Source organism: Buteo buteo, chromosome 23, assembly GCF_964188355.1.
Source record: "Buteo buteo chromosome 23, bButBut1.hap1.1, whole genome shotgun sequence".
Taxonomy (NCBI): domain Eukaryota; kingdom Metazoa; phylum Chordata; class Aves; order Accipitriformes; family Accipitridae; genus Buteo; species Buteo buteo.
The window spans coordinates 15,614,236-15,638,530 of record NC_134193.1 but is presented as its reverse complement, the minus strand read 5'-3'; the positions used below and the strand labels follow the sequence as shown (position 1 = coordinate 15,638,530).

Genomic DNA, 24,295 nt, shown 5'->3' with positions numbered 1-24,295 from the left:
CATTGGAGTTGTATCCTTGAGAGAGGAAAGAGCATGCCAGGAATTTTTCTCACTACTTTCCCTCCTTTCCCAGGCCTTCCTCCAGGAGGATTTCCCTTTGGCCTTCGCTAATCAGATGATCCAGCTCAGTGAGTGGGGAGAGCTGCCTCAGGACAAAGTTCAAGCCTTTTTCTCCTCAACAGGTCCTTTGTGACAGTTCCCATTCAGCCTTTAGCAGCAGGTCTTTAGTTATTAATTTCCCATCTCCATCAGGTGGATGGTGCACAGGGGTGGCTGGTCTTGGGGCTCATAGAAGTTTCCCACTTGGGAACAATTTTTTTTTAAGGTGTTGCCCTTGGCACAAACTGGACAACTTGGTGGGTTAAACACGAAGTTGAGGAGGAGGTTGGAAGGAGAGGACAACGTGACTCCCATGTGCAACTTGGCGATTAGAACTAGATTGCTCTTTTCTTGTTCTTTCCCATTCTCCCCTCGTGCCTTGTAATGGTCATTGGTAGCAATTTGTGTCATGCCATCCTGGGCTCTGAGATTCTGCAAATCCATTCATTACGGCCCCCAGGAACAAATCCCATCAAATCACCAGTTTATAAACTGCATTTCAGATATGTTACATGAGCACTGATTGCAAATCTGAAGACATTTCCATTTCGCCTGAGGCCAAGATTTTTAATTTAAAAAAAAAAAAAAAAAAAAATCCCGTCAGGGTCTGTGCAAAGGCTCTTTAGATATTCCAACCAGCACAGTTTATTTAAAAATTCAATAAGGCAATTTTCATGGCAGCAAGGAAAAAGAAGCAGTGCTGGTGTCTGCACACCCAGTAAGGAGGAAGAAGCAGCCAGGATCTCATCTCCCAGACCCACTCAGGCCAGACTATGCTGCTACCTCATTTTAGCTCCTAACAGCCTACAGCCCAAAACCTGAGGTACACTTTCTGTTCAACAATTAAATTTTCTGTAACAGTGGAACAAGGATTAGGGAGTGGGGAGCAGAAATGGCTTTTTTTAGAATAATCTGCTGCCCAGGAGTCACATTAGCTAACACAGAGCAAACATAAATGACCAAACCTATTTCTGGGCTTCACGAGGCTGGTGATAATAGTTAGAGGAAGAGAGTGGTTAGCCATAGACATAGCCAGGGAAAGTGGACAGAAGGTAAGTAGGATGCATTTTAAAAGTGGTTGTTCTCTGCTTTCTATAAACCATAAGGTGCTGCTTGGGAAGCAGAGACAAAACTGAATGAGACCAGAGGTGAAGAAACCCTGGCTGTTCCAGACCATGTAGCAAGGGTATTTTCTGCTACCCTATGGCCATTGCTATCTGTTCCTCAGCCAGGCACAGACAATAGCCAAGGCATGCCCTTGCCTTGCCATGGCATCAGGACACACCCAAGCCATCTTTGGAGATTTGGGAAGTTCCTATCCCATGGAGGAAAGAAGTAGCCAGAAATTAGTGGTGCTTACAGAGAAGACACCTATCCCTCCCCTCAAGACCTCAGCCTGAATACCCACCCCAGCTGAGGAGCAGAGACACCTGTGTGATTTCCCCCATGATAAGTATTCAGGTCTTAGCCCACTGGCAGAGGAGCTGAAGGACTTTCTGAGCCTGCTGCTAACGAGATCATTAAGACAAACATAGCGATTACATGAACCTTTCCAGTCAGAAGGATGAGGTGGGGTTTTAATTAAGGTAATTATACTCAGCTGGAAAGGCTATTTGCAAAGTCATTTAAAGTCTCTAGGAGGGTGCTGTGCTGACAAGCTGGATTTGAAGATAGTAATGCTGGTATGTGAAGCCTACTGCCTGTGTGGACCACTGGACTCGAGCTACCAATATTGCTAGTGTCTTGCTTGAGAAACCTGATGCTCTGTAAGAGAGGTAGGCAATGCTTTGCCAATGGCAATGTCAAGGATGAGTTTGTGCTGAAGCATGTCTGTTATGGAGAGGACACTGCTCTCAGCTCAGGGGAGTTTTCAGAGTGTCAGCGCTTTTTGTCTCCAAAAGAGGATAAAGACTTAACTTCAGAAATGTTCCCAGGTCAGTAATCTGTGGGAAGTGGCCAGTATCTGTGTCAGGTCAGATGGAATTTTGTGTTTGTGAGTGGTTTGGGTTTGTTTTGTTGTGTTTTTTTTTTTTTTTTCCTTAAACTCTTCTAGTGTAGTGATCTACAATTTCTATATGAAAAGCCATTGGAACTTGAAATTGGGAACTTGGCACTTTGACAGTGTCACATTTCTAACAATTCAAAACTTTTATGGAATGTAGAAGATGGCTCAGAACTGACCCTGACCTGCAAGAAGCTGGGATTTTGACAAATCAATGCTTCCCTGTACAAGTCCCCATGGAAAATTTCTAATCAGTTCTGCTTGTGTCCACTTTACTCCCTTTTTTCACTTTTTCTGACTAAAAGCTATTTACAAACCTATCACCCCTCGTTAGAGACCTGTCCTCTTCCTAACAGCTTTGCTGAGGATTGGGGGTCCATGGTAAGGACATATTATTGTTTCCTTATCCTCGGCAAGAAAGAGAGAGAAGATCAATGTGACTTACACTTCACCCTTTCCCATTCAGTGCTGCCTCTCATTTTGTTCTGCTTTTAATATCATCTTTATTGCAAGTCTGTTCTAATGCTGCCTGTTTATTTATGGCTATTACTGAGATGATGCTTTAATTGTCGGATCAGCGCCTCCAGTCCATCAGCAAAGGAGCAGGCAGCTCTTTATAAACATAATTTTTTATATAGCTATGCCACACGCACACACAACACACACACACAATTAGGAACAACAATGGTGTTATTCCCAATGAACCCTTGTGCAGTTCTCTGTAATTTTACCCTGTCTTGAAAATGCTAGCCTTTGAGTCTGTTTACTGTTCTTTCTGCACTGAGCATTTTGCCTTGTAGATCTGGAAAAAGGAAATTTAATTAGAGCCGTATTCAGGATGGTTTTTATATATATTTTCTACCAATTAGCATTTCATTAAGGCAGTTAAATTGCATTTGCCGGAGACAGACACAACCCATTGCAGAGTATTATTTTAAGAACTCATTTCTTTTTTTTCATCTTGCAAGCTGAAAATGAAATCAGGTAGTGATTGATTAATTATTAATTCATTACTGGTGATTGGGTTGGCTTGGAGCTGGTCAGGAGTGTGAGAGAGAGAGGGGAAAGCACTAAGACACAATCTTGTTTTATTTCTTTGGACAACTTTGCAGGAGCTATCTGAGGTGGACAGACTCATTCTAAAGCCAAGCAGAGATGCTGGGCTGCCTTGGATGCCTGGCACTACCTGCTTCTGAGTATTTCCTCACCCTGTTCTTCCTGCAGGATGGAGATAGTAGGTAGAGACAGGTAATATCTCATCAGTATCACTTCTAAAATCTTTTGGGCAAGAACCATCCTACCCCTTGGTTAACCCCTTCTTCCTCATGAGGCACCCAATCAGTGGGATAGATGATTGCTGCTCTTTCTGGAGGGTTGATGAAACAGAACCCATGCCCACATGTGGGACGCTCCTGGCTGGCACCAGCTGTCCAAGCTGCATCTCTGCTTTGCTCTAGAATAAGGTTAAGCTCTGCCTTCCCTTTCATTTCTGCTTGCTCTGAAGGCTCCTCTCCATCCCTCCCTCTGTTTGCAGTGTGGCTTTGTCTCTCTTCGTTGCTCTCAAGGTCACCATTGATCAGACTGTGAGTACTCTACAGCTGCAGCCTTGGATGGGCAGAAAGAGAAATTGATTGCAGTCAATTCAGCAGCAGATTGAACTGTATTGACTTGTCCCCTATTCATGCAGACGAGGAGCTTTGCTACCTTTTAATTACCACAGCTATACCTTCTCAGCATCAATGAAATGGTTGGGTGTGTGCATGGGAGTGTGGGGGATCATATGGCCTTGAGGAAAGTCTTTGGGGGGTGTAGGGATTTTTTTTTTTCCTGACCAGTCAGGACCACTTGAGATAAGAGGATTGGTGTTGGTTGGCCAGTGAGGGAATCCCAGGGATAGAAGGTCTTCTTTCCTCTGTTTACAGTGACTCTTTTTGGAGGAGTCTCTGTCACTGGAAGTGATTTGTTTTCCATAGTGGAAGCCAGCCATTTTCAAGAGAGTGGTACTCTACTGAGGAAATAGCAGCCACAGGTGATATAAGGGTGCTGCTCCTTTGAACTGGACGCACTGGGCAAGAAAAGCAGAGGTTCATCTGGCAGAAGTCACACTGTGAGAAACATTGCTCCTTCCCTCTCCCTGTCTTTGAGCACACAGAGGAGGGGCATGCTGCTGCAAGCTTTCTTTAACAGCTGGATAAGCCAGTCTCTTGTTTAGCAAAGTCCTTTGGCCAAATCCTGAATTCTCTTCTTGAGGAGGAAGAGCTGGTTCTGTAGCCCTTGCTTACATTCAAGGATCAGGAGAGACTGGGATGTGTTCAACTGACCCCTGTGGAAAACAAGATGTACATGGTTGATTTCCATGGAGCTGCTCAGGCTGCTTGCCCTGGGTTCTGCTGCTGGCTCTGTCTGTGGGCTTGCAGGCTTTGCCGGCACTAGCACAGTAATTCATGGCTATCATAGAAAGTGCAGTTGGCATTTCTAAAAGGTGCCGAATTGGCAGCTTTAGAAGACTGAAATCCTCTGTTCATCTACTGAATTGATGCCAGTAGTACCAGCACTAGGAGTGAGAGAAGTGATTCCAGCAGGTCTGGTGAATAATAGCTTTTTTTTTTTTTTTTAGCAAATTGAAAAGTAAAAAACCAAACCAGAACAACAAAATGACTTCCATTTAGTGTCAGAGAAAGTATTGGATTTTGGGGTTTTTTTTACCATTAAAACTCTTCTGAGTAAGACAACAACATTAAAGGAAATTTCAAAAGAAAGTAATTTTCAAACTAGAGCTAAAATCAATATTTTAAAGACAACTGGGGAAAAAAGTTAGTTCTTTCCCCCCTTTACTTCCCTTTCTCCCTGTTCCCTCTTCCTACAAAGAGATCAGAAATTCTGTGCAGTGTTCTGATGTAACCAAATACATTGTTTTAGCCTACTCACTGACACTTATGTCCAACATGCTTCTCCTGTCTCCAGGACTACTTAAGCCTAGACCTGACACTTTTTGTAAGGATGCTGATCCCGGACTGGGTTTGTGCTCTATACGTCCTGTCACTGGAAGCTGGACGAACACAATTCATTTTACATGAACTATTAAAACACTATCCTCTGGTCATAAACACAGCCCACAGCTTCCCTTAAACCCCAGACTGATGATGTGTAGGACTCTTTCTAGACCTCTCCATATATCATGGGGTATTTTTCTTGACTGACTGGGTAGGCAACGGTGTAGGCACCATGACTTAGTAGGCTCAGATGAAATAAGCAAAGGGGCTTCAACTTTTCCATTACCTGCCAAGGATAACAATCTTTTATTTTAATCTTGCAGCAGGCAAATGTACTGAGATGAGATGTTCAATATGTATATGAATGACTACAGTTTTAGCCCCTGCTTTCCAAAAGGTCTTTGTATTGAAGGAATCCCTTGTCTTGACAAAAATCACAAACCCTCGGGAAAAAATAAAATGGGCTCAGCCCTGTTCTCCAGCTTCTGTGTGGAAACATGGGGTTGTTATTGTTAGCAGACCAAGGATATCTATTTACTATAGCAATCCCAATTGAAGGCTAATGCAGAGATCAGCTTTATAGTACACAGCCCTTCCTCCTGCCCTTGTAGAGAGACCCTTCCTCTCTTCTTTGCAGCATCCCAAAGGGAAAAAGTGAATTCCAGCAGTTTACAACTCCCAGGGAGAGAATGTACTGTGATAATCTCACCCAGTTTCTAGCTGTTAAAATAAATTCTTCCCATGTTAGTAAGACTCCCCTGAGGCCTCAGGAGAACAGGTGCTCACTTGACCCAAGTGTCACCTGCACCTAATATATCACATCAGCCTCGGGGGGGGGAAAAAAATGCAGCCAAAGCTTCCCTCCCCACACCCACCCAGGGGAGGCCTGGCTCAGCACAACCACAGATGGAGACCTGCATGTGCACTAGGAACTGCACAGAACGCCCATCTTGAGAGAGAGACACGATTTACTTATTGTGCCACGTAGCCAGCCTGTCTGCTGTCATGCCTCCAGTGATGGGTGGTTCATCGGAAGGCTCGAAGGAGTCATGCAAGGCTCCTGTTTGTCCATTGCAATTTCTGAGGTGAGGCATGTATACCAAATGTCCTTCTATCAGGTGGTGATCCACTGACTTTTTTTGTAGAAAGCCTCTGGATTATTATGGCTTTATGTTGCATAGCTGGTACTGCTGGTCTTGGTCATGGAGATGAACAGCTGCTTCTGATTTTGGTGAATGAGCGTTTTCTTGTGCAAATCTTTTGGAAGTGGAAGGAAGTAAACCAAAAATTTTCTTCAGGGAGTATGTTCTTTCCTGCTGTAGGAAGTCCCAGGTCATCTTGTAACAACAACTCTTCCTCTGTCCCCTCCTACAGCAACCTTGAGGTACAAAGTGTCACTCGAAGTGGCTTGAATGAAGACACATCCAGAGAGAGACAACTCAGCTAGGGAAATCCAGGCCTATATGTGATTCTAGAGGGGTGTGTGGGAATATAATGATGAAAGCAATGGGGCATGTCCTCTGTACACATGGTCCTGGCTGCCCACCATTGGTTTCTGGAGGTGGGTTTAAAGAACAGTAAATCCTACCTTTTCTGAAAAAGTTGTTTGAGACAGAGAGGTGCTATAAAAAGTAGTTAGAGGAGATTGCCCTGATATTAATCAACAGGGGATGGTAGAAGAGAGAGAGAGAAGTCACTTTATCTGAATAGTATCAAGACCCACATTACATCATTACAACAGTTACCCTAAAGCCACAGCAACCAGATTATGCAATGACAGGCTTAAAACATAGTTTACATTCTGATATTGTTCAGTACAACCCAAACTCAAGGAGCACACATACTTAGGCTCTCATTTTTGTCCATATCTAATTGTGTGTGCTAATTATTTAGCAGGTTATTAATTATTTTGCTAATTATTTGGACTCTGCATGTGACTGGTCGTTCCAAATGATGTAAAATATGGGTTAATTTCACACTTCATGCCATGTTTATGCCAAAGTCAAAAAGGCTTATATTTTATTTCATGATTAGAGAGCAATGTAGAGAGGCGATTGTGGAACAGTTGTTCAACACAAGGTTCCTGGGAACCTCAGCTGGAATTTCTAAGTAGCCAGCTCTCTTTGTGTTCACTTCCAGGCTATGTGAAGCTGAACAGCCATGTTTTGCTGAACGCAATGTTGCATGAAGACTTGCATAAACTTTCTATGAGCCTCTAGTTGCAAATGTTTGGGACCCATCATCTGATATGGAAATAGGTTCAACAGGACCTTGTGTTTTAAGTGACCAATCGCTGCACAGTAATGATCAGCTTGCGAGCATTTCTGAGCATCTGTTAGAAGAGGAGTCTGAGTTGTGACACTAATGGCTTTGCACAGCAAAGATGCTTCAGGAAATTAAAATCTGTTCATGGAATACTCTGGCAGCAGCAAAAGAGTTTATATATGGCTTGTAAATTCTTCACCAAGCTCTAAGAATAACAAACTGCTTGCAGAAAAAAAAGATATTGGGGATGCACACATAGAAACATGAGTAAATAGGAATCACTGCCTTTATTTGGGGTGAAATGGTGAGCAAATGGAAGTAGATAAGAATACATTGATGCTTTTGAAAGACTTCAGGTCAGTTTTTCTGAGTAGCTGTTAGCAATTTACTTCTTGGCCTCACTTCCCATGTCTTGGCTAATATTGGTACTCATTCAAGGATGGATGTAGGTCCAAGGGGATGGAATGGGAAAAGAGGAAGGAAAGTGAAATAGCCTTGTGTTTATGCCATGTCATCACAGTGCACACCAAGGAGCTGGAGAAGAGAAGACAGCCAGCTCCAGAGCATGGGTGGAAAAGGCATGGAGAAACTCTTTCCCATGATTCTCATTTCACTCCCATTACTAAGGCACAGGAAAATACAGTCCTCAGTTGTGGAGCTAAAAGTGTGTGTGTGTGTTTTCCCTTGTAGCAGACTTACAAACTTTTCCTGAGGGCCAGCTGTAGAGCAAAGCCTCCTCACTGCGGCTATCTAGGAGTCACTAGAGGCAGGCTGAGTATTGCTAGTATTTATTCCTCTGTCTGCTGTAACCAGTTAAACAAAAGCTTACTCAGTCCATAAAGAGCAATAGTCTGGGGAGTGTGGGAGGGAGAGGCATTGTGAAGAAGCATTTTATCTTTGACACACGCTCCTGAGCAGAGGATTGAAGGTCAATGCATACACATCATACTGGGCTGATTACAGTGTTGACAACCATCCACTTAGTTTTATGAAATTATCAATTGATCTCTGATTGCAGAATCTAATCAACGCTTAGAAAATACAAGTGGGTGGAAAAGCCAGTTGGACTGGATTGTTCTTCTACATGTCCCTGTGTGGGAGGGGTCTTTCCAGGAACTGTGCAGCTTCCTGGGACAGGGGTTAATGGCACTTTCCCTTTTACAGCTTGGTGGGAGGACAACCTTTGCTATCAGATGCCTTGCTGCTTAGCTGACAGGGCATCCTGTCCTTTTGTGGTGTTTTAATTCAAGGAGCACAAATTTTCTCACCCACTGCTGAAATGACATGAATTGTGAACATATTAATGTTATAAAGATACTTGCTTGGATTTGGTTCTGGGTGAAAGGTTTGCGTATCACAAAAGGAGTCTGGCAACATTTTAAAGTAATTAAAGATCTCTGATTGTTGGCAATTCCATATGCCCAAGAAAGCAGTGCAAAATTTATCTCGTGACAGTAATTCTTAAAGGATCTTCAACAAAATTTACAGAAAAGCAAGCCACCACCTCTGAAACAAGACAGCCCCTGGGAACACTCAGCAGTGTTTGCTGGAGCCTGAGAATGGAGTGAAAAAGGAGGATGGAATATCTGCAAGGGAAAATCTGAGAATTTGTAGTACTTACAAAATGATGAAAAGTGCAAGGCTTATCAAAAGGCATCCTGACAAAATATGGGGAAAAGGGACCTCATTAGTAATGTGTACTGATACCATTTTAACCGGGTTATTCTAAATCTCATAATATCAATTCCTTTCTGGAAGACCCGGATCCAGGTGTCATAAATTGGATCGTTCATCTTTTAGCTACTTTAAGAATTAAGTTTTCAGTTTTCATAGCAGAAAAGTTAGAAAATATTTTTTTTGTGACCATTCTGAAGGATCAGAAAATAGAAGTCAAACAAAATACCCTTTTCTGTTTAAGTTAGTTTTGTATTTTACAGAAAGTACCTTACACAGATTGTAGAGAAAGATGTAATTTTTTAAACGCTTGAACTTATCAGTATCAAGCAATATGGAATAGGTGTCAATGCTTGGATTTTCTCCTTGAGCTTTCCCTTCCTAAGGCTGAACAGACCTGTTATATCGCCATTCTTTTTCTAGCAGGATATGGTATTTTCTAGATATCTACACTATTTTTTCAATACTATTGTCTAATCTAAGCACACAGTATTTCCCTTTCAACTCCTTTGCTCTGTCACTGCAAGTGCAGTGGTCAAAGAAATTATGCAGAAGTTGGGGTTCAGCATTAACCAACCGTTAATTAAAAGAGTAATGGCAAAAATGTTACTTCTACACTTCCGTAGTTGCTTCTCAGAAGGCAGCAGAGAAATTGGAGAGGTTATCCCATGCCCTCTCCTGATGTCATTGAGGTGGCTCTGGGAAGCAAATGTATTTCCACTCTCCTTTTAAAATGCTTTACAGTTTAATAAAATGGAAAATCAAATTGCAAGAGAACGAAATGATTTTCATAAACATTGTTGTGGGCAAAGGGGTCCTTTGGATAATAGCACTTTTATCTCTGTTTTTGAATCTTCAGGCTGCCCTAAATGCATGTAATAACAGTAAGTCATTCACAACATGCACATTCTCACAGAATTACTGTATTAAACAACTGTGTTAAACTGGTGGGGAGCAAAGGTATATCTTTTTTTATTATGCCTGCAAACAGAACAGAAGCTGATTGGTAGAAGCTGGCCTTGCCGCCGTGGGTAGATAAGATCTAAGCCTATGGAGGTCAGCTCGGACAGTCATCATTTACTACTCAAAGTGACTGTCCTGTGGTCACACAAAACTGCAGGTGGAGGGATGGAAATAAATGGTGCCATTTGGGAAGCCATAATGGTGGAAGGGGCTTTTTTTTTTTTTTTTGTAATAGTAGAGATTTATACTTATAGACTACAATTCAAACTGGGAGCCATGGGGATGAGGTTTCCCTCTCAATCAGAAATGTTAAAACTAATCTTCAGTCAACAGTCTCTGCACAACCTGTATTGTTACTAAGGTCGGGCTTTGGCTAGAACTGAAATGACTTTCTATCATCACAGCTGAGTTGCAGAACTGGAGAGAACTGAGTGAGCTGGTGATGATGGGGTGGGACTATTGTCCTCAGAGCCCCTTTCCTTGTCCTGTCTCAAGTTACTTCTGTAACACCTTGTCTGCAAGGGAAGGGACTATGGCTGTAGAGATGGATGTGCTCCAGAAGAAAACATGGTCATTCCTCAATGCCAGCCCCTGCCTGGGATTTACAGAGAGGAGATGGACAGAAATCACAGTGCAGTCCCACTGTCTGCATTGCCCTGTGTGTGTCAAAGAGCACTGGGACTGTGATTTCCACCCTGCCCCTCACTATACCCACCTTTAATATCACTTGGTAGGAGAGAAGGTTGAGCACAGGGGATGGGAGGAATGAGAAACCCATAAGGCTGATCCACGATGTCCTTTCCTACAAACTGTGCTTTGAGGAGTACTGTGCTCAGTATGCGGGCAACAACTCCAGGGGGATCATATGAGGACTAAGTAAGACCCAAGTCAGAGTTCCAGACCCTGACCTCCTGGACTCATCTGCACATCCCATGGTGCCAGACTGAAAGTTTCTTTCTCTTCATTTTTTACTGTAAGTAAAATCCCATGACTGAGAAGTTTTGTTGAGACAAAAACCTTTTCCCTGCAAGTTTGGTGTCAGAAGACTGACATTTTTGAATGAAAAACCATTTCATTGGGGAATGTACATCCATCTCTATTCTGTAGATATTGGTTGGTTTGTATGTTTGTAACGAGTGCTGAGAAGGAATATTTTGTCTCTTGTGAATATGGCCTGTTTGGGGATGCCATGTTTTTGATGGATTGCTCTCAGAGCCCTCTGTTATTAGAGATGTTTCCCCATTTGGACTCCAAGGGGTGGAAAAGTTTATCTTTAATAGCAGGAAACAAATATATCATCATGTGGTGGAAATACTTTCCTCCATGTTGACAACTCTTTAGTAAAATTTTGGTGGAGAATAATTTTGAATTTTTCATTTTCCCTTAAACTGTAAAGCCTTTGCTAGGAGACCCTCAGTAGAAACACTGGCAGAGCTGAGGTGGTGAAAATGGGAACAACTGGTTATCTCCAGGGCCTCTAGACTTCCTTTATATACAAAGCTATGTTAGTTAATTCTTCACTTATTTCTGATGATATGAAGTCATGGGTTGTGAAACAGTATGGACTGAAAGCTTCCATTAGAAGAAGGTTGATCTAGGGGTTAGGGAACAAGCTTGCTATTTTGAAAGCAATAGTTAAATTTGCTGTCTGGACACATCTTTTCTATGTTAGTTTACGGATAAGTCCCCTCAGTCCGTCAGGTTCTCATCTATAAAAATGATAAGAATATTTCCACCTTATCCTGAATGTGTTAAGAAATAAATCTAGAAGATTGAGGCTTTCTGTCTCCCAGTGTGCACACAGGCATATACCTACACTCCCTTCTCCCCTTCTGCAGAGACCTTACTTCATTCTTACAGTAGATTCACAGCTTCTAAGAGGCAAAAGTGTTAGCTTGCCCCTGAACCTTCTTTTCTCTTTGCTGTGCAAAATAACATCCTAAAGATGACACAAAATTCTGCCACCAGACATCAGTTTTGCAGCGCTCTCTGTAGCTGTGGCGCATCCTGGTTGAATGTGACTGTGAATAGTTCATCAAAAGAGGATTTTGCCTGTCCCCTAAGATCCAAATCAAGTAGTACATAGTATAACAATGTGGGTCAAAACCCATTAACCATATTCCCTATCTATAGTTATGTATAATACATAAATAATGCTCAAATATTAAATTATGTATTATTAATAATTCCTATTATTTGAGTCAGAAGAACAGTAATACATTTTGGCCTAAACATAGGCACTTTTTAAATCTTCTTTTAGTCCATAACAAGCTGATGTTTCTTTCCGCATGGAGAACACAAAGCCTGAGATTACAGAAATGGGCTGAGAAAGCTAAAATCTATTCCAGTGATCCATGGGGCAATTCTGATTAATGCTCTGACAGCTCTTGCTTGAGTTTCCCTACCTGCAGAAGTAATATAGAAATAGTATCTCGTTAGAGTGAAGCTAAATTTATATTTGTTAAGTACGTTCAGAATCAAGGTGTTTGGAGCTATACAAAGCAGCTAAGTGTGCATCTATGCACATTCTGACATACACTATGCTTTCTCAGGAAAACAGGCTGTAATAGAATACTTTGCCCAGTCAGATGATTTGAATCTATCTCACCTTCAGCAGCAGGGTCAGAACAACCATATGTCCTAACACATTGCTCTTCTAAAAGTCTAGGGAGCACCTTGCCCTAATACCCAAGGGAACCTCAGGGTGCTGTGGATATATAAGCAGGATCACACCGTATTTGCGGTTACCTTGTATACAATTCTCCACCTACCATTTTGTTGGTGAGTGCACCAGTTGGGAGTTTTGTCTATGGGTCTGATTAGGGACCCACTTGAAATCAATAGGAGTCTTTCCTTTCAGCAAGCAGGATTTGAATGTGATAGTTTATAAGACTGCTTGGGCCTCGCTGGGATGAAAGGCACTGTACTGAAATGTAATACAAAAAAGTTCCCTCTTCCACACATTCCTATTCACATGAATATAGGTACATCCACCTACTTCAGTACACTGAAATGAATATCCACTATAAGAATAAAGCTTATCAAAGCCTAAACATAGTACAATCAGCCACAGTACAATCAGCCTTCGGTGTAGATGCAAAATCTTACTGAGCAGCAGCAAAAAGAAATAAACCCAACAGAGGAAGACAGAGACTCATTAAAAAGAGTTATAACAAATCAGTTATCAGACGTTTAAAGAATAAACTTGTTAGAATAAACCTGTTAAATAAATCCTCAGCAAAGCTAATTAGGTCGGTGTTACACTGGCACAATGGCTCCCTTCTTCCATAGAAGACTTAATGATAGCATAAGCCTGTTAAAGGAATACGCTAAGTATACAATAAGCCAGCTATTTAAAGGATACCTTAGTCAGTTCATCCTCTAAATCTGACCTACCTACAAATTGTCACTGGTGAGAAATATGTCCTGGGTTCCAAATACCTATTGAAAACCCAGGCCCATGTGCCTTCTCGTCTGAGAGAGAGACATCCATAGATGTGTCCCTTTTTCCAAACCAAGGGACTGGTGATGGCTGTGGAAGAACTACATGATTGAGGGCTTTTTGTTTTCCTTTCTGTGTTGTACTCAAGGTGCAGATTAACCAACTGAACCTATTCTCAGAGCTTTAATGACAATATTGATCGACTATTGGTGAAGCATCAAGGAAAGAAAGAGAATAAAAATAATTACTTTGCCCCTATATAGTGGCTTTTGTCAGCACATGTGTAAGGATGGATGATTTGGAGATTAAAGACGTTTAGCTGAGGCTTGGAATATCTGGGTTTGTCCCAGTTCTGCCTCTGGTTTTGTGTAAAACATACTCTTTCTACATCCCTCTCATAAACAACACGGTGAACAACAGGGTAACTACTGTTGCTTTTTGATTTCACCTCTTGTGATACTGAGGTCTGTGAGGCAAGCCTTATAACTTCCCTCAGGATGATCTACAAAGCCAAATGCGGCTTTGGTAGAGTGTGTTAGCATTCCAATGATGGCTTAGTCTTGCTAGTGTGGGTAACTGCAGGCGTGGAGATGTAGGTGCAAGCCATGATGCTCTCAGCACTAACATTTCCCACAAATACATTAATATGTTGCTACCATCGTGCCTTTATGCTGCTGTGTAGACAAAAAGCTGGGTAGGAAACTGCAGTTAGCTCAGTTCAGGCTTCTAGATGAAAGTTATACAAACAACAATAATCCCAATAAGGCGAGAGCATTAGATCTGTGTATTATCACTTGTATTGCATAGATGGAAGCAGAAGCAAAGCAGAGTAAAGTGATCCCCTTGAGATTATGTGGCCATCCAGCAGCAGAGCCAAAAATAGAACCCAGGTGTCTGAGCTGGTCCTGTACATTTCATGCAATAGATCACTCCCTCCAGAGGTGAACTGCATGATTTTCCTCAAGAAACATGGGAAGAGTTAAATGCTGACTGGCTTGGAGGGAAATAATCTAAAACTAGCAGGGAAAGAAATGTTTCTTTCTGGAGAAGGCATCACAAGCAAAAGAAAATCTTGAACACAGGAACTGAACACAACATAAAGAAACACTTGACAGCCACAGCCCTTTAAGTTGTCTTGAGTGTCTGTGTGCAAAATTCATTGCTGGCAACCAAAACACAGCAGTGGCTCTAAAGACTGAACCTAGGGTATGACTCTACGGTAACAGCACTGGGACATTGTGGATGGCAGTTCTCTAGGGGAGACATCTGGGCTGGTTCAGAGCTGCTGTGGACAAATGGATACTAAGAGGCTAAAAGATAGGAAGTAAGAACCCGCAGGATCCCCTAGACTGATTTTCTGCCTAATGTTCAACCCACTCCTGAAGAAATGCAATGAATGAAATGTTTGGTATGGAAAGCTAGAACATGCTGGTACCAGAGCGTGTCTGAACAGCAGGAGGTGAAGAAGCATGTAGGCAAAGTTCATTGTTAGTGATAGTACCATTAGCAGGGAAAGGTAGCAGCTGAGTTCAGGACTGCTCAGGGAGAGGTGTGCATACACAAAGTAAGTAGCAGTCTTTGCTTTGGGAAGCATCCAAATAAAATAAACAAGATGGAGCTTTTATACACACTCTTTAACATGCTGCTTGGGAAACTGTGCATAAAAGCTACATCTAAACAGTTTGGCAGCTGTGTTTCACTCTACACACTAAGATCTCGGTCCTAGACACCTGGATAGGGTACACTATAGCTCATTCTTGGTTTACTTGACCGTGTTTCTGGAAACAGATTGCTGAATATTTTGATTTGTCCTTTCCTGCTCTGACCACTAACCAGAATAGCCTGAGATGCTGTGTTAATGCAGAGAGGTTTTGTAAAGCACTTAGGCATATGCCTTTCAACATAGTTCCTGAAAAATGATCGCATCAACTTTTTCTTAACAAGATGAAAAGTCACTATTGTATGTGAGAAGTAACACTGCTCAAGGCATGTGGTTACTGTATGGTAACAATAACCCCACTTCTCAGGGTGCCGGTATGCACCAGCTATCAACCTTGTGACTCACTGCATACCTGAGGCAAAGTGCAGTTATCTCAGAGTAGCAGCACGCTCTAAACCATGTCATTCCTTAGTGATTCAAATTCAGATTTTCTCCCAAATAAATAATAAATGATACCCAGGGGGGAGAAATAAAAATTACTTCTTACTCCTCTTCGTATATTCAGTACTTGCAAGGTATATTGGTTTGTCCAAAGATAGTAGTGATAGTCCATTCTGACCTAGACTACTGTTGATGAAAAAGTGCAATTTGGTTGCATGAATCTGTTGCAAGGTGCTGGTAATCCCTACCCTGGTAATTTGGATCCTCAGGCTCCAGAAAATGGAATTTACCCACTTTGTTGTGTGGCAGATAGCCAGGTAGCTTTGTCATTATTTATAATCCAGAGATAAAAAGACAGAGCCATCCCTTCCAGAAGCTGGAAAAAAACTGCCCATACAATTACAGTATATCAGCATCAATTTAACAGTCATGCAGTCAGACGTGTATACATGTTATGACTTGATTTTATGCTGTGGGTGGTACCATTATTCTGTACTTACATCCGATCATACAACCTTAGCACAGCCATGCTAGATGTGCACTGGCTTCTCTTGGGTAAATGAGAAAAGAAACACTGACCCTCTAACTCTCATTGACATGCTTCAGAATTAGCTTAGACTACGGATGACAGTGGCTTCCACTCCCTCCCTGTTAATCAAGCTAAGAGATCTCTTTCTCATGCCTGCTTCATAAACATGGGGAGATATCAGTGCCTCTTGCTTTGCCATCTACTTTGCAATTAACATTTTGGGGGCTCTGGGAGATATGAAACAGATGCAAGAATGTATATATGTTGGAGTGAGGAATAAGGAAAAAAAGCTCAACTGAACGTTCTAGTCCCTGCATTTGACTGCATGCGGGTTTCATCTACCAACATTTTTTTTGAGTGGTCTGAAGTGCTGAGTGATTGCAGATAGAGGCAGAGAGAGGCTTGAAGCCTTCTGTGCAGTGTATGGCTCATGATGGTTTGGGAGTTACAAGTAGTTCCCTTTCGAAAGCCTTAGTCCAAGTTCAGAAAGAAACTAAGCTGCAGGTGATGAATACTGATGACTTGTACTTGGTACCAGACAATAGTAACAATAGTGAATATGAAAGACTGCTAATAAAGAGGATGGATTTGTGACTAAGATGGGAAAATCAGCAGATACGGGTTCATTTGCTTGCTCTTCTGTGCACCTCAGCAAGCTCTAGAGGAAAGTATTCAACTCTTCTAGCTTCATCCCTCTAAAATTTAGGAATTCAGTCTAAGCTGCTGATTTGGTTCCCCTTAGAGTCAACACAGAGAGAGCTAATTTCAGAAGGAAATGAATCCCATGTCGAAGACAGTGTCTAAGATAACAGGAAGATTACACCTGTAGAGTCAAAAGTTACCCCTTTCTGTTAACCGGCAAGAATATTTAGACAAATACCTGAAGCCAAATGCCTGGCCTGTTCTAATTGCTCATGAATTCAATGGATCAAATCATTAATTTTGCATCAGTTAGTCTTGGCCAGGAACCTCCATATCAATGACAGTAGGAAGCAATCAGTTCTCACTGTTCTTTCTGCCCACTACATTTTCCTAGAACTGACCTTACAGTGGTTGCTGTCTTATTTTAATCTTCAATGAGAGACAAACCCTGCTATTATTTCTTTTTCACGAGACATCTGCTTCCTACCAAAGACCAGTAGGAAAAACAGTAAAAAGGCTAATCAGAAAGCTAGATCTCAGGAGATTGAAAATCTCATTCTGCAATCCCCAGAAGCTCACAGTGCTCAGAACAAGTATCCTAAAAGGCGAGTGCCTAGGACAGCTGAAGTTTAATTTTGAAGCTGTGGCGTCTCTTCCTTTGTTAGTTTGATGCCGGAAAGGGATTTATCTCAAAAGATAAATTTGAGAGCAGTGCAAGGATGGAGAAGCACCTACTTGGCAAGTTTAGTGACTTCAGAGTCTTTCAGGCTTCTAGAGCTGCACCGAGGATGATTCAGTTTAATGCAGAGGAACCAGCTATCAGAAACTCCTTTCAGAAAAAAAAACAACACAATTCCCAACTGTTTCTTCCCACTCTGCTGGGACCTGCCAACATTTTTGCTTATCTTGGCAGGGGGTTCCAGCCTTGTCCCCAACCCCTGCTCAAGCCTTGACCGTAAACCTTTAATTCTACACTGGGGATAGTGGAAGCAGTCTCTGCTAGCTCCTTGCCTCTTAGCCCTGACCCTTGAACCCGCTCCCAGACTTCTTCCCACTGTCCCTCAAAACAGCTTGGTATTTGTCTGGCCACACAGCCCTTCATATCCTGCATCCTGCTTTGTGAGCAGTGAGACACCCACCCACGTGTTAGGGGATACCAACAGCAAATTAATATCGTTGGTGCTTAGGAGCTGGATATCTCTGCAACCAACACAAAGCACAGTCTAAATAAGATCACTATTTACTGTGATATTGTTTGCAGAGGAGAAAGAGGAAATACATTTCACAAGAGACTGGGAGAGCACCAGAATATCAATACAATGCTCACAAAGCAAGTTTAATCCATTTTTAGCCTGTAATAAACAATGAAGTCTGCAAAACCTTGACAAGAATACATTCTGCATCCTCAAGGAGGGCAGCACAACAGGATATGTGGAAAGAAGTTTGCCGGTAGCATGAGAAGAACTCAGAGTAGGGTCTGATTATCTTCACCAGCTCATGGGACTCTGAAGTGAGTTTTTGCTGTAGAATCACAAATAGAAATGAAGTATTCACTGTAGGAAGTTGGCATATACAGCTCCTTTTGCACTAGGTAATGGCGTTTTGTACTGGCCTGTCTGGGGTAGAGTTAATTTCCTTTATAGCAGTTCATATGTTTCAGTGTTTTAGATTTGTGACCAAAACAATGCTGGTAACACACTGATGTTTTAGCTATCTCTGAACAGTGTTTGCACAGCATGAGTGCATTCTCTGTTTCTCCCTCTGCTCCCCCAATACATAGATTGGGGGGTGTGGAAGAGGTTGGGATGGGACACAACCAAGTGGATGACCTGAGCTAACCAATGAGATATTCCATGCTATATAACATCATGCTCAGCATTAAAAAGGGAAAAAGGGGGATTTTAGTTAGGTAAGCTGTCTTTTGCTTGGGAACCAGCTGGCTATTGGTCTACCTGTGGGAGGTGGTGAGTGATTACCTTTGCACCACTTGTTCTGTTTTCTTTGTCTCACCTTCTACTGCTCCTTCAGTTATTAACAATTTTTCTCTCAATCCCAAAGTTTTCTCATTTTTACTTGTCCTTCCTTCTTCCCCAATTCCACTGGAGTGAGGTGTGGAGGGGAGGGAGTGAGTGGCTGGACAGTGTTTAGTTGAATACTGTAGTTAACCCACACCCACAGCACACTTGGAGCACACCGGGGGAACCCATTAGCTCATTTCTGTGACAGCTGTTACGTGAGCAACATGGACACTTCTCTCTGCTTTCTAGATCTCTCAGCTTCGTGTAATGTCTTCCTAAACTTCTAATAGATAGTCCAAATTAGTTTCCCCATCTTCACCACCACCATTTCTTTTTTTTTTGCCTAGTGCTTGCAAATGGGAGACTCTCTTTTTACACCATGTGTGTTGTGAATTTCTGTTCTCCTTCATATCCTCCCTTGATTGACTAGTTTCTATTTTCTTCATGGGAAGGGTATTATAGTTTAAAAAAATATAAATAGTGCTTTTAAGACAACTGTTGGAAGAGGTGGGGGGGAAAAGTGAGGATTGGACATGCTAAAATTGTTAACAGCTCAGAAAAAGTCCTTACTGGAAGATGAAATAGAATTTCTTGTTCAATGGAGCTTTGCTGATTTGGGGTGAAGATCCAGGCTTTGTTCATTGCAGGGAGAAGGTGCGTTGAACTATCCAAGACTAAAAAGAAGAGACCACTGAAAAGAGAAAGCTACTGAAGTGAAATAATTTTGTTTTTAAAAATGGCATCCAGAAACCTTATCTTTGACACATAAGAACAGACACATAGCTAAATATGCTGTAACCTGCTTAGGTTTCCAAAGCAGCAAATTAAACCAGTGGACTATGCAGTGAGTGTCCATTCAGATGAGCAAAGCTCATTGAACATAACAATACTGTAAGAGAACATGTTGAATACTCAATGCACCAAATAATCCTCTTTTGATACAGAGACAGTAAAAGCTTTTGGGAAAGAGGCAGCCATAGTGTATATATATTTTGGGCGGGGGGGGAAGAGAAAACATTCTGGGACAGGAAAATGATGAGCAAAACTATTCTGTTGGCTTTGTTTTATGTTTTCCTCTTATTATATTCTTATGATATTGATAGCAATTCCTATTTCCAGGCAGGACACCAGTCCCAAGAGTTTGTTGACTCTGAATTTCTGGAAGAAGGTGTTACTTTGTAGAGAATATTTGAGTTGTTCTCTAGGTCAGTGAGACCTTTGGGTGCCTGAAGAGTATCATCTCACCTGTTTTCTCTCACTCCCCCTTCAGAGGAATATGAAATATCAGGCTGGGTAGTGCCAGGTCCTGCTAGACCCAATCACACAATAGCCTTCCCAGGTGTAGTGAGGAAAGACACCCAGCATTTTTGTGTTAGTTGCATTAGGTAAATCCCATGTGACTATAGTTCTTGCTCATGGAGCCTTTGCTTTGATTTCAAACATCCTCATGTAAGACAGGATTCCCCTTCCATTTCTGGTAAATGTCAAAAGCACCAGTGAAAGAACACACTAGTGATAACCCCAAACACCATTTATTTGTTTAAACAAGTGCTTTTCACTTGTTTATATGTTCTGTGGAAGACCTGATCCCTCAATCTTCTCTGCCATGGTGTAAGCCATTCCTCTGTGGCCTTGTACCAGGGAAATCTGTGAGAATCATTTCAGCCTTTTATTTGAGCCAATGTGACAGAATCAGGGGTGGCTTACCAGGAAGTGTGCTTTGTGGCTGAACAGTCACTTGGAAAAAAGTAAAACTCAGGAGCTTTGGGTACACTGTAACTGAGATAAGCTAAGCTTCAGCCCTATCGGAACAGCCTGGAGTGTAACCAAACAGCTTCTAATTCTGCTTAGGAAAGATTTGCTGAAGATTTAGCTTAAGACAATGTTCTGTAGCCACAGGGGATGGGAGAGAGAAGGACACAGTGTCCTTGCAGGCCAGAGAAGGGGGATGGAAGGAGGGCGTCTCCCATTGCCCTCCTTGCCCCATACACCCTGTGTAAGGCAGCTGAATTATTTTTTTCCTTCTGTCAGCACAGCTAGCGACTGACTTGTCTGAGGGGTCCCCGGCCAGAAACCTCGCACAACGGCAGGAATTGTTAAATGCTCTTCCCACGCTGCCTTGCCTTTGCTGAGCTGCTGAGATTTGCCTGGCTGGGGTCACGTCCTTGAGGCACCCCTCCCTCCCTCCCTTCCCCATCCCAAACCATCCCCGAGCCCAGCGCCGGGGCTTTCCCCCGCCTTACCGGACCCCCCGGGCCCGCCGCGCCCGTCACCGCCCCGCCGGGCCGCCGCTGTCCGCGGTGCTGAACGGCGCCCGCGCGGAGCGGCTGGGGGGGGGGGAAGAGACTCCTACGCCCCCCAATTCCCCAGGGGAGGGGGGAATCCCCCAGTGTGGAGTCAGGCTGGGGGACAGCCTGCCCAACACCCCCCCCCCCCCGGCCATCAGCTCCCTGCTCGGCGGATCGAGCCCCGTGCTGCCTGGCTCCGGTGAGGAGAAAATCGAACCGGGGAGGGAGGGGGGGAAATATATATATATATGTATGTTAAATGGGTGGGGGCTGCTTGGAATCGCAATCAGTCCCGCTGCAGCCTCCTCCCCAAATCCGAGGGGCAGACAAGTTTAGATCCCCCCCGCAGCCCCGTCCAGCGGCCCTTCCCCGTCTCATCCTCCCTTCCCACGGCCCAGGCTCCGTCTGGCCGGAGCTTAAGTCCCTCCTTTTTGCCTTCCCCCCCCCCCCGCCCCTCCCCTTCCCTAATTATGTACAAAACACTTCTTAGAATAAAATGGCCAGGCTGGGGCTCCTCCCTGCTTTCCTCTTCCCCATTCATCCCCTCCAGACCGCTCCAAGCCCCTCCCCCGGTGGCAAGCCCAGCCTCTCGCTTCCCTCCTGGAGCCCTTTTCATTTTTATTTCTAACCCCCTCTCCATTCTCCCTGCTGCCTCTGCTCCTTCCCCCGATGGCTACGAACTGAGCAGCAGAAGAGGGGGGGGAGCACAGGAATAAGGGAAAGGGGGGAAAAAAAGCAAGAAAAAAGAAAAGGAAGAGGGGGAAAAAAAGGATTTTTTTTTTTTTTTTTTTTTTTTTTTTTTGCCTCTGCCCTTAATGCCCGCGATCTGGATCAAGGAAGGGGATTTTCTGTCTGAGCATGAAAAGGACTGCTAGAGCCCCAGGATTTTCACGCCTGCATTATCAGCCCAGCACCCAGTATGCGAGCTGGACAGAGAAGCTCTCCCACAAGTTCCTACCGAGCCGAATAAAACCCACGGGCGACCAGATCTCCTCCAGAGAGGGACATTAGCATCAGGTAAGGCGAAGGCTGCTCTGCGGCTGCAGCGATGTCCCTGCCCCGGCTGCGGGCGCCCACCGGGCTCCCCCCGTCCTGCCTCGGCCGCGTTGTGTAACGCGCCCCGCGGCACCTCTCCGCCCCCGGCCGCGCACACGTTCGCCTCGGCGTTGCACCCCCCGCCCTGGGCAGCACGGAGTTATTTGGGGGGGGGGGGGGTGGGGTGGTTGGATGGCAGAAGTCCCGCAGCCCGGTTAGCGATGGTGTGTGTGCGTGTGTGTGGTGAGCGTGGGGCCGGGATTCGGCGGCACTGGGAAGACTGGGAGCACTGGTTCGTAGCGGGGCGAGACGCAGCCCCTTGGAGGATGCCCGGTAATAGGGGTTCAGCCCGCCCCCCCCCCCCCGACTCGGCTGGGCTGGCGGCGAAGCGGGGGTGGAGGTGTGTGGGGGGGGGAGGTAGCCAGGATCCATCTGTATTCCGGAGTATCGATACATTCCGGGGGGGGGACGACCGTCCCCAAGGAGATGGTGTCATCTCCACTTAATCCACTGCTCCGTTTTCGCAAGTGACAAATCCGCAAATCGCGGAGGAAAAGGAAAGTCTGTCGCCTTGAATCCCACACTGGGCTGATTGCCTTTACTTCTGGTGGGGACTGGGAGACAGCGGCAGAGCCGGGGGAGGGCAGCGATGGCGGGGGGGAGGGGGGGGAGCTGCATCCACAGCGCAGGAGATTGGTTTTCCCCGGCTCAGCTCTCAGCGCTGCTTGCGAGGCTGGTTGTGGAGCATAACTTTGCCTTTTCCAGTCCGTGGGGAGTAGGGGGACAGAGGGCATCTCCACGCCATTACATCATCCCCGAGGTCCAGCACAGCCTGGGTGTAAAGACCCAGCGATGATCCGAAGAGAGGAGGGCTGGAGGTGTGAGCGTGTCTTTTGGCTTTGGAGAGTCCTTCCGTGCTTTTACTTGGGAGTGGGGAAGGGGAGGGGGTGCAGTCTTCTCTTCATGGAGAGAAACAAGCAGCAGATGAAATGCTGGCGGTCGTAATGTATGAATTTAGCCTTGTGATTGACATCTGCACTAGGTAGGACAGAAGGTTCCTTCACGCTTTACTCTGGCTGCTCATCTGGGTGCATAATAATAATTTGTTAATGGCAGTAAAGCTGCTTTCCCAAGAGTTGTAGAGAAGTATTTGGGGGATGGTGAGCGGAGGAGGTAATGAGTAAAGAGGAGATGAGGCTTTGGTGTAAGAAATATGAAAGGATTTATTTTTTTTTTAATTCCTTATAAAGGAAAAAGATTGATCAGATCTGCTTGTGAGTGACAGACAGACAAACCCGGACTCTCTCCCTCCCACACACCACACAGACAAGCAGTCGTGGTCTCCCTCGCATGCATGTACACGCTAAGCACACAAAACACACGCTGTCGAACTCGCACAGTCCACCCCATGCTTAAACGCAGCATCTTGGGCTTGCTCTCCCATGGATGCAAGCACCGATTCAAGCTATGCAGCCCCGCAGTTCCCCTGCACTCAGACACACAGGCTTGATCTACACACAAACACACACCGTAACGTGCAGAAATAACTGCATTGATATTCTTATTATGCGAATCAGACATTCAGACATTCACATGAGCGTACACATGCCGTCTTCTTTGCAGGTCTCTCAGTAGGTGGTTTGTTCTTCCAGCATAGTCTTCTCCCTTGTAGTTAGTTCCAGGCATTGATTTGGGGTTTGTCTGACTCCAAAGCCCTTTGCGACTCAGCAGAAAAAGCCTGCTACATTTTCTGTGTCTACCTTTGTTTTACTGCTCTTTGCATGTTCCCAGGACTCAGTAATGATTTCGCTACTGGAAGGGTAGACAAGCAGCAGACAGGGGACCAGGCGAATGGCTGGGGGGAGCAGTGGCAATCCCATACCCATCATGCCCTCTCTGATCAAGAGCTGGAGTCTGTGAGTATGGGAAGTGCTCTGCTAGACTTACGTTGCTTTTTTCCCCTGTGTGAGTGTGTATGTGAGCAAAACCACAAATGCATTTATAGCTAAAACACATGCAGTGCAAGGCTCCACTTCAGTCTTACCTTGGTTCAGAGCAAAACCCTCCCATCCTTAGAGTACAAATACTCCCGTGCCTTTGCAAGCCCCTTTGATCAGAAACGGCATAGTATGCGCAGGGGAGATGATGTCACTGGTGTTAGATGTATTTAATCAACATCCTCCTCTGACCTTCCTCCCCTTCCCCTCTTTCTGTAGGGCCTAGTGAGGAGATTCTGCAACCCTC

At 44.2% G+C, this 24,295-nt stretch overlaps 1 protein-coding gene across 1 annotated transcript in view; it reads left to right on the top strand.

Annotated features, from left to right (window-relative positions):
* Nucleotides 1–1,894: 1,894 nt before the first annotated feature.
* The window catches only part of BRINP1 (BMP/retinoic acid inducible neural specific 1), a 107,465-nt gene continuing 85,064 nt past the window's right edge, over nt 1,895–24,295 (top strand). Inside the window, exons 1-2 of the mRNA XM_075054769.1 lie at nt 1,895–2,033; nt 21,853–22,033. The gene's annotated coding sequence lies outside the window, so the exon portion shown is untranslated. The remainder of the gene's footprint in view (nt 2,034–21,852; nt 22,034–24,295) is intronic.